The sequence below is a fragment of the Microchirus variegatus genome, assembly GCF_963457635.1.
Source record: "Microchirus variegatus genome assembly, chromosome: 3".
NCBI lineage: Eukaryota > Metazoa > Chordata > Actinopteri > Pleuronectiformes > Soleidae > Microchirus > Microchirus variegatus.
In genome coordinates this window covers 29,435,049-29,444,499 of record NC_139804.1, presented here as the reverse complement: position 1 = coordinate 29,444,499, position 9,451 = coordinate 29,435,049, and positions in this window count along the sequence as shown.

The following is a 9,451-nucleotide window of genomic DNA, read 5'->3' as shown; positions in this document are numbered from 1 at the left end:
CACTTGGTGACCGTCATTCAAATGTATTAAGGTAATTAGTCAAAATAAATGAGCTGGCTGACTTTACAGACTGATTTCATGTGTAAATACATTTCATAGAAATCATATGACTCTATAATAATACTTCAAATGCACCAGAAAACTAGAAATGTTTTAAAACAGTTCAAAAACATATGAAAAATGACTTACCTCCAATAATTGTAAAGTTTTTTGGTGTTCTTGAACGTTTTTTGCAGTTAATTGGTCCTCCAATCTTTTCTGACACATGTGATGATGCTGCTGCAGCCTCTGAACTCGGTCAGACATGTTGGAGACGCGTTCAATGCAAGTTTGGAAACCTGGACTTTAATGTGAAAGGATGCTCATAAATGTTATTTATTTATATAAATTACTTATTATTTAAGTCATAGTTCTGAGTTTCTATGTAGCATTAAGATTTTAAAGAGTTATTAGTTTAAACATAAAACATGTTTTGTTAGGGTCATTAAAAGTGAAATGTCTGTTTTCCTGTGAATGCAGCATTCTAAAAAAAATAAACATAGTTTGCAGGTGCAGGAAGAGGCGGGAAAGCCTGACCTGACTGTGACCCTCTGAACATATTAACACTTTTCAGTGCAGCCTTCATTGATGGCCCATCAGAGGGAGGGGGGAGAGGGGGGGACATGCTGCACCTGCACTGATGTTAGTCTGCTGTTAATCTGATGCTGCCCATCCCCCACCTTTCTCTCTTACTCCCTCAAACTGCAAGTTCTGTTCTGCTCAGAATACAGACATGTTACACATAGTAAAAAAAACTGTGCCTCCTCACCACACACACATCCACCCTGAAATATCTGACTCCATAAAATATAATATAATACAATGTATGGATTATGAGAGCTTGTCTACATGATGTCGTGGATGTAGTGTTTTTATATATATTTTTAAATCGTGAGATTAGAGTAGAGATTTTCTAATAAGTCTTTTAACGACTGTCTAATACTGATGAGAATGCTATACTGTGAGAAATGACAGTGAATCTTCAACCTTACATTTAAAAAAAAAAAATTTGATGAACATTTTTCCCTGTGCTTAGCATTACCGCTCAGTGTGCAACAAAACAGCAGTTAGAGATTGACAGAGTTCTGATCGTCCTCAATATTTCTCAGAAGTGAAAAACATGTTCTTCCATTAGTTCAACCTGATCAGATGTACATTAATACTAGAGAAATATGAATGTTTTATAAATTACAAGTGAAATCTGGGTTACAATGTCTTATGTTCCTGGATCTGCATCTGTTTCAATGCACCTTTGATAATTGAGACCCACTATGTGTGAGACAGGATGGGTGTATTAACACAAAAGTACAACCAAAATGTCATCATTTACTGGATATACTAGCTTCAAGGCAGTGAGTCCAAACCTGTCTTTGTGTTTACAGCCTTTCAGTCTTTATTTCTATATGTCAGTGAGACGAGAGGTAGAGTGTCATTTGTGATGAGGACGTGTCATGCTCACAAAACAGTCGGTGAAGATCTGCCCAATTTAAAATGATTTTTACATCACAGAACTCTGAGCTGTTCTCAATCAACCTGAGAGTCTCAGCCTGAGCCTGAGACAAGAGTGTGGAGGCCAAGGCTGCGACTATACAGTCATGCATAATGGCTCTTTTTGTGTTAAAAGTGCAAGTAATGTAGTATTTTTCAGATTAATGGTGTATTATTTCACACACTAACAGCATCATCTATGAATCAGAACTTGTATTTTTAAGATCTCGACCCCTAAGCAGAGGATTATTTACTAGTTGTCCCTAATTCTGTTAGACTGAAAAAGCAATTTCATGCTGCATTTGACCTATGACCTAGTTTGACCAACATTGCACCCGTGTGAGCCTGTTTAAATCTATGTTTATCTCAGTAGTTATTGTCCATGTGCTGTTCTTGTTTCCTGGGACTGTCCAGTTCAACTGGCCACTCTCTTTACTCACACATGCCTGGTTTATGCACCGTGTTTCGTCATTGTGTCTGCTGTGTCAAGCTCATGTTGAAAAACAAATACACTTTTCTACTTGTGCCTATACTTCAGTTTAGTTTTATTGTAAGCATGTTAGCCTGTAAAGGCCTGAAGTTCAGAGAAGAGAAGAGCTGAATATTGTGGAGTTAATCTGCTGTTAATCTGATGTTAGTCTGATGTTAGACTGATGTTAATCTGCTGTCAGTCTGCTGTAGGTCTGCTCATCCCACACCGTTCCCTCTTACTACCTCAAACGGCAACGACTGATTAAATTAGACAAAGACTTGTGTACTGTTCTGCTCAGACATAATCATGTATGAGAAAATCATAAGCATTATGACGGGAACAAAATCTAACATAGGCATGTTAGACATAGTAAAACAATCGCTGTATGGATTATGTGAGCTTTTATGTTGTTGATGTAGTGCTTTTATATATCTTAAGTAGTTATTGAAACTGTCTTTTAACGAAATACGTATTTCAGATGGAAAGCATTTTCTATCTGGACAAACAGGGAAAAGTGCAGTGCAGATACGACAGTGACATGCAATTTAAGACTGAAAATACATCACAAGGCATCTAGCCCATTGGCCTGGTCCATACAGCCTAGACTGCAGTCACAAGTTGTCATGTGAATAAGAAATTTAGAAAAGGAGACAATGACAGTAAACAGAAAGAGACTGGAAGAACATAAAAAGAATGGTTCAAGAAAAAGAAAAAAACAACTGTGGAGTCAAACTAAGAGAGAAGATGATGACGAGGCTGACAATTATCAAATGTGTGGTTTCAAAGCAAAATGTCAATAAAATTAAGTTTTCAGTTAAACTCTGAGTTTAAAGCAAAACTACTGTTAGGATGGTGATCTTAAGATTGACAGATAACCTGTTTAATCCCCTCTGTGAAATTCAAGTATGACTTTACTTAAAATATAATAAAATTCATGTAATTCATGTAAATTAAACTAATTTTTCAGTTTATTTTTGGTTACGGTACATTATAGATTCAAATGAAAACGTCTCTGAAAGGTAAATCAAAATAACATTGAGTGTATATTATTTATACTGATGCAGTCAAATCTGTTTTATTTGTACAGCACATCTCATAAACATTACCTGAGTGTGCTTACAATTAAAATACATGAAACTCTTACTACAATTTTTCAGTTTCCTTAATAAGCCTATCCTCTACACTCATACACTGATTTATACACATGATTTGCAAAAGTGGTTCAAAAATATATATTTGAATCATTATTTAATTAATCTGTGGCTAAAATTGACTATTTCCAGTTTAAATATTATTATTATAATATTATTATTATTATTATTATAACTCTAATTGTGGTGCTCTGGATTATTGCTAAAGTTTTTGTGAATAGTAAATAGTAATAATTATAATAATAGTCAAAGCTCTGTTTGCATTGTTTTTCATTTGAAATGTACTGTCTGCCTTTGAAATAGCCAATCACAAAATTCCCCTGCTTCAGCCAATCACAAAATTTGTCTTCACTCCACCCATTCGAAAAATTTTTTTGGGTGCAGTAACACTGAGTGGCCACATGGCAAACTTTAAACACACACATTTCTGAGTTTTCTAAGTCTATGAGGACTTCTGCTGAAACTTTGACAGATCATCCATTAGGGTCAAAGGAGCTCATCCTAGCATTATCCTTGTTAGGACCGGGCATTTTGTCCCCACAAGGTAAAATGTCCCCACAAAAAAGGTAGTTTGCCAGGGGGTGGTCCACACAAGCATAGAAAGACAAGAACACACACACACACACACACACACACACACACACACACACACACACACACACACACAGATTTATCTATCAAGGTCAAGTTGAAGAGAAACTTGGCTTTCCCCAATCCTGCAGACAATACACAGAAATAATGAGCCTGGCCTGTGTTGGGTTACCTTGTTTGATGTAATTCAAAACTATGGAATTTAAAGATGTTTTCTCAGGAGCTTCACTGGTCTGAACAGGCCTTGACTGGTGTGGCCTTATCATCTCGGGTTAATACATCCCACACATCAAGTGAGCAACAAACACAGGTTTTCACCACGGTTAAACAAATCATACACAAATAGAAGAGTAGTAAAGGATTGTCAACAAACAAATATTACGCTATAGGGCCCACGCTTGGTGTAGTGGTTAGCACACGTTTGCCTTTGCAGTAAGAAGACCAGGGTTCCTGGGTTGGAACAACTTCAGAACAAGGGCCTTTCTACAGGGCTGTTTGTATGTTCTCCCCCGTGTGTGCGTGGGTTTTCTCCGGGTTCTCCGGCTTCCTCCCACAGTCAAAAAACATGTGATATGGGGATTAGGTGAATTGGTCACTCTAATCCCCATATCTTGGGTTAGGGTTATATTGTTTGTCTCTATGTGGCCCTGAGATGGACTGGTGAACTGTCCAGGGTGTACCCCGTCTATCGCCCTATGTCAGCTGAGATAGGCACAGCACCCCCCGCGACCCTCTGGTGGAGGATAAAGCGGTAGATAATGGATGGATGAAATATTATGCTACTCTACTGTTAGATAGAGGCCTCAGGCTCCCACACCCACATGTTTATAATTCATTGCATCCAAACCACCAAAGACAAAATATGGCTAATTCTCGGAAACAGATAGGGTTGATAATGGAGGATGCCCATTTGTGTGTTACTTACAGTCTAAACACTTTAATGTGGCCAGACAGACGCTTTAATTGTGTTTGTGTGAAGCACAGAGAGAGCATGACAGTCATGGAGAAAATGAAACGCCATGATATGAAACCCAGAAAAATCCAGAACACCTACAAACACGTAGACAGGAATCATATGCTACATACCATGAAGTGAAAGCATGACATTCACCTCAGTCTCTCTGGGAAGATCCCCTCCCTATTATAGAAACAAGACATTTTCACATCACTTTCCAGCTCCCTTTCACTTAATCCTACCAGTAGCCAGTTATTGACACAGGCTCTGCTGTCCCTCCATGTGCCGCCGTTGTCAAACAACCGCCAGCCTTGGTGCTGAGTGACACGTCGCAACTAAAACACATAATAACGAAAAGGCTCTCTTGCAAAAGGACGTTTCCAACGGCCACATTTCGCATCGAGAAAATATCATCTGTATTTACATCCACACGAGTGCCGTTTACGCCCTCTGTTCTGGGAATGTGAAACATGAACGCTCACCCTCACTGTAAACATGGCTGCTTGCAGGAACACACACACACACACACACACAGAAAAAAATGATTTTAGCCACTTTTTTGAACTGTTTACTCCTGCATTTCAGAGAGAAAATCAGTCATTTTAGCTCGCTGGGACACAGGAGCTGCTGTTTCGCTGCTGTCTCATGTGACGAGTGAGTGCCACTGAGGTAAATCTGAATAAAGGATTTAAAAAAAACTGCAGTAACAAAATATATATATATAACACATTTGAATTTACTGGTGGAGGCCGCAGAGGATCGTTAACTCCTGTGTGCTGTGATGTAAAATCACTGATCTTCTTGATGGACTTTGGTCTGGGGAGCGAACAGTTTTTACAAAGCAACGCAAACCTGTCTACAGTCTTACATAAAGTACTTTAAAGGGATACTTGAGTATGATGGGAAGGCGAATACATGTTTGTGCTTCAAGGAGAAAAACCGGTATGTCTTTTGTGTTATGAGGCTGTGTCAGTCGCCAAAGAGTACAATAGTACTACGTCGACATTTTGACACCAAACAAGGAGCCAAGTATGCCAAAGTTAGCCTTTGAGAAAAACAACAAATTGTCAAAGAATTAAAAAGCAGAATGTGTTCACGAAAGCCATAACCAAAAACGAAGCGGCAGTGAAAGCTTACTTTATTGTGGCTGAAGAAATCACCTGTGCTACAAAGTCTTTTTCGTCTGTGTCCTTGAGCAAGACACTAACTTAATGTTGACGTGTGTGAATGAATGTAGATGATATGATCTGCTCTGTACAAACCATTACCAACTCTTCTTCTTCTGATTTTATTTGGTAATAACGGTTAACAAAGACAGTTAGAGGAAATGTAGTGGAGTAAAAGTACACATACATGCATTTTTTTACTTACTGTAAGTACAGTAACAGAGTATTTGTACTTTTTTTTTTTTTTGCAGCAAACTATTTCATAAGATGCAAAAGAGTGAAGCACAGGTAGATTTTATTGTATTTAGACAATCTTTCTTTTGTCTGAGAGCGAGCAGCTGCGTCTAAAGCTGGTTCCCAGCCCAGCGGGTGAGTCAGTGCTGATAGTGTGTCTGTACCTCAAACACTCACACTTCAACAAAAAAAACACAAAACAAAACATGTGAACTATCTAACCTTTCATACAGCTATTATTGCTCTGACGACACGAGCCATGCCAGATGACCACAAGATTTCAGTATCCAGTTCCAAGTTATTTTTTGATTAAAAATACACCGGGTGGTTTTTTACTGGGCAGATGCCACAGTTTGTATATAGAAATAAAAATGAATGTGTTTTTTTTTATTGAAAAGTGAGTTTTGAGAACAAACCATTTAAGGCCAAGAGAGGATTTTCTCAAAGCATAATAGTTTCTTTGGGGCGTCCCGCAATTTCTGTGTTTTAATTTCACTCATCTATAATCTCAACTTTTAAAGCCAATCATTTTTTAAATTTTTATTATACATTATATTCTAACAACCTCATTCCGTAGAGGGATTTTATTTTTTATCAGATTATGGTGCGATTCAGTCATTACATAATAAAATCACACAATAATGACTCATCAGACGAGCATATGTCCGTTTCTAAAAGAACAATATATAACACACTATCAGTCGAGTTATCGTAAGAACATGCTCCTGATATTATTATTCCCAGAACATTGAGACCAGTGCAGCTAAAGTCACATGAAGAACATTTCTTATCGAACTCTCGTGGAGATGGTGACCCATTATGTTACTGTTGACCCCGTCACTCCTACCCACTGCCCTGCAGTGACCCCCAGCTCATCCTCCTCCTCCTCCTCCACCTGCTGTTACTTGTCAATTTGATGTCTGAATTCCAAACCCACCTCTTTATCTTTCCTTTAATTAACCCAGTTATCATCATACAAACATGTTTTCATTCATCAATGCCCTGGACTCCTGCTTGACAGAATTCATCTCTATCCTTTCATTTATAGTTTCCATTGTGATGCTCTTTGTCTGCATAAAATTAAAATACACAGAATCTCAAAGTCCAATCCATCCATCCACCTTCGACCACTTTATCCTCCACATGAGAGTCGCTGGTGCCAATCCCAGCTGACATTAAAGCAAAAGGCAGGGGACACCCTGGACAGATTGCCAGTCCATCACAGGGTCACAGAGACAAACAAACAAACATTCTCATGGTAAATTTAGAGTGTTCACTAATCCCCAAATCTGCATGTTTTTGAACTGTGGGAGGAAACCAGAGAACCGAGAGTAAACCCACGCATCCCCCCCCCCCCCCCACCCACACACACACACACAGAGAACAACAGCAAACTCCATCTCAATGTCGCCTGGGAATTAATGAACTCATCTCTGACTCTAAATTTTCCTGCTGATTCTGTCTACTTTGATTAATATTTCCTAACTTCCTGACCACACGCATACAAGTCCACAGAGAGGATTTGTAGAGTCTGAGCAAAACACAAGATTTTGGGCAGAGTCACTGATTAGGGAACACACTGCGTGATAAAAGAGAACATGTCCTACAATTCAAGACACATACTGTATGTTCTTCTTCTGTCATTATTATTTTTGACACATCTTAGGGGGAAAAGTGCAGACACATGAAAAGTGGACATAGCATTCATTTACAGGGTCACAAGCAAAAAAAAAAGAAGCTCAGTTTTGATGTTAGAAAATATTACTTGTTGCGCAAATATCCAGATCAAGTATGCATTTAGAGACGAATGCTAGCACTGAACTATTGAAAAACTGCTGTTTGTTTCAGTAAAAGTCTGTGATGATTCCCGTCTGAGTCATTGCTGTGCATTGTTGTTGTCTAAATGTTCACAGCTAAACCACGCTGCACGGCTGCAGTGAGCTTTAGACGAGACAGGAGGAAGTTAACACTGCGTGCAGGAAAAAGCAAAAGTGAATAGTCTTAGTTCGGTCACATGTTGAATGAGTAATCGCGGCAAACATCATAAGATAGTTTCAGAGGAAGTAGACGAGCGACTGAGACAAAAAGGGAGACTCTGTGTTTACTGAGCATATCCTTGAAAGAGGAATGATTTGGCATCGACGATGAACGAATTATATAAAAGTGTTATCCATAAAACTGTTCTAGTTTTATTAATATTATAGTGTTCACATTACTGTTTACTCAACACTACTAATCTATTTCCATCAGGCATAATAAAACTGCACAAGTGTACACAATAATGACGATAAGGGCATGATACACACAGTTTCAGTGAGCCTGTGTTGACCCCGTTTAATTAAAAACTCCACAAACGCTCATGCAGCCGTTTTCAGTTATCGCATCTTATCGCCTATCTGTCTTGGCCACACTGTTGCTTGCTGTTGGTTCAGATTTTGAACTAAATTAGATGCAGCCTGTTGAGGGAGTTACATTTTGATGCGGCACCACCATCTGGTGTTGAAGAAATATGGTGACATGTGACCAGATCATGTGTGTTGTGGATGTTTCAAAGCCCAGTTGGACTATGTTAGAGTTGGACTATGTTAAAGTTGCACAGTTTGAACAGTATTGTTAAGATCTGTGAGCAACCAATCAAGCAGTCGATGAGCAGTGTTAGCTTATCTGAGCACATACTGGCAGGTGAATTTGCTTTGCTTCCATTGCCTAACTTCTTACAGTATCTACACCAAATGGGGATAAATAAAAGTGTACTATACTCCATTGCAATCTTAAATGCCTGCTTTATATCTAAAGCACAGCTGATGAAGACAAGAACTGATGGAGTGACATAACCGGACAATCACACCTGCCTGTTCCTGCCATTATCCTGTGTTTACTGGTTACCTAAAGTCATTACTTCATCTACTTAACCACATTATTACTGTGTGAGAACATATCCAATCACATCGTACGCCCCCCTTAAGGAAGGCGAGCGCTCTTTTGTTTGCATTTAGAATGCATGGGCGAGAGGTCACGACCCTTGCTGACCTGGATTACCACAAGCTCCTATAACAATCTGATGAGGTGCTAAACATAGCTCCTGCACCTGGGATGGTTTCTCCAGTGAAGGCTGGAGTGACCTGCTCTGACCCAGTCTGCATGAGATTTGAGCTCCTTTCTGCCACAGAGAGGATAACGAGAAGAATTAGTTTGTTTGTAGGTCATAGGCTTAACACCAGCAGTGTATCATGCATCACAATAATACACACTTGCATTACGCGCACAAAAGGAGAAACTGTGCGGTATGTCTTACATCTGTTGAGAAAGTGTGTTTCGCCTTAATGTTGTTATATGATTTTACATTTGGTGGGAA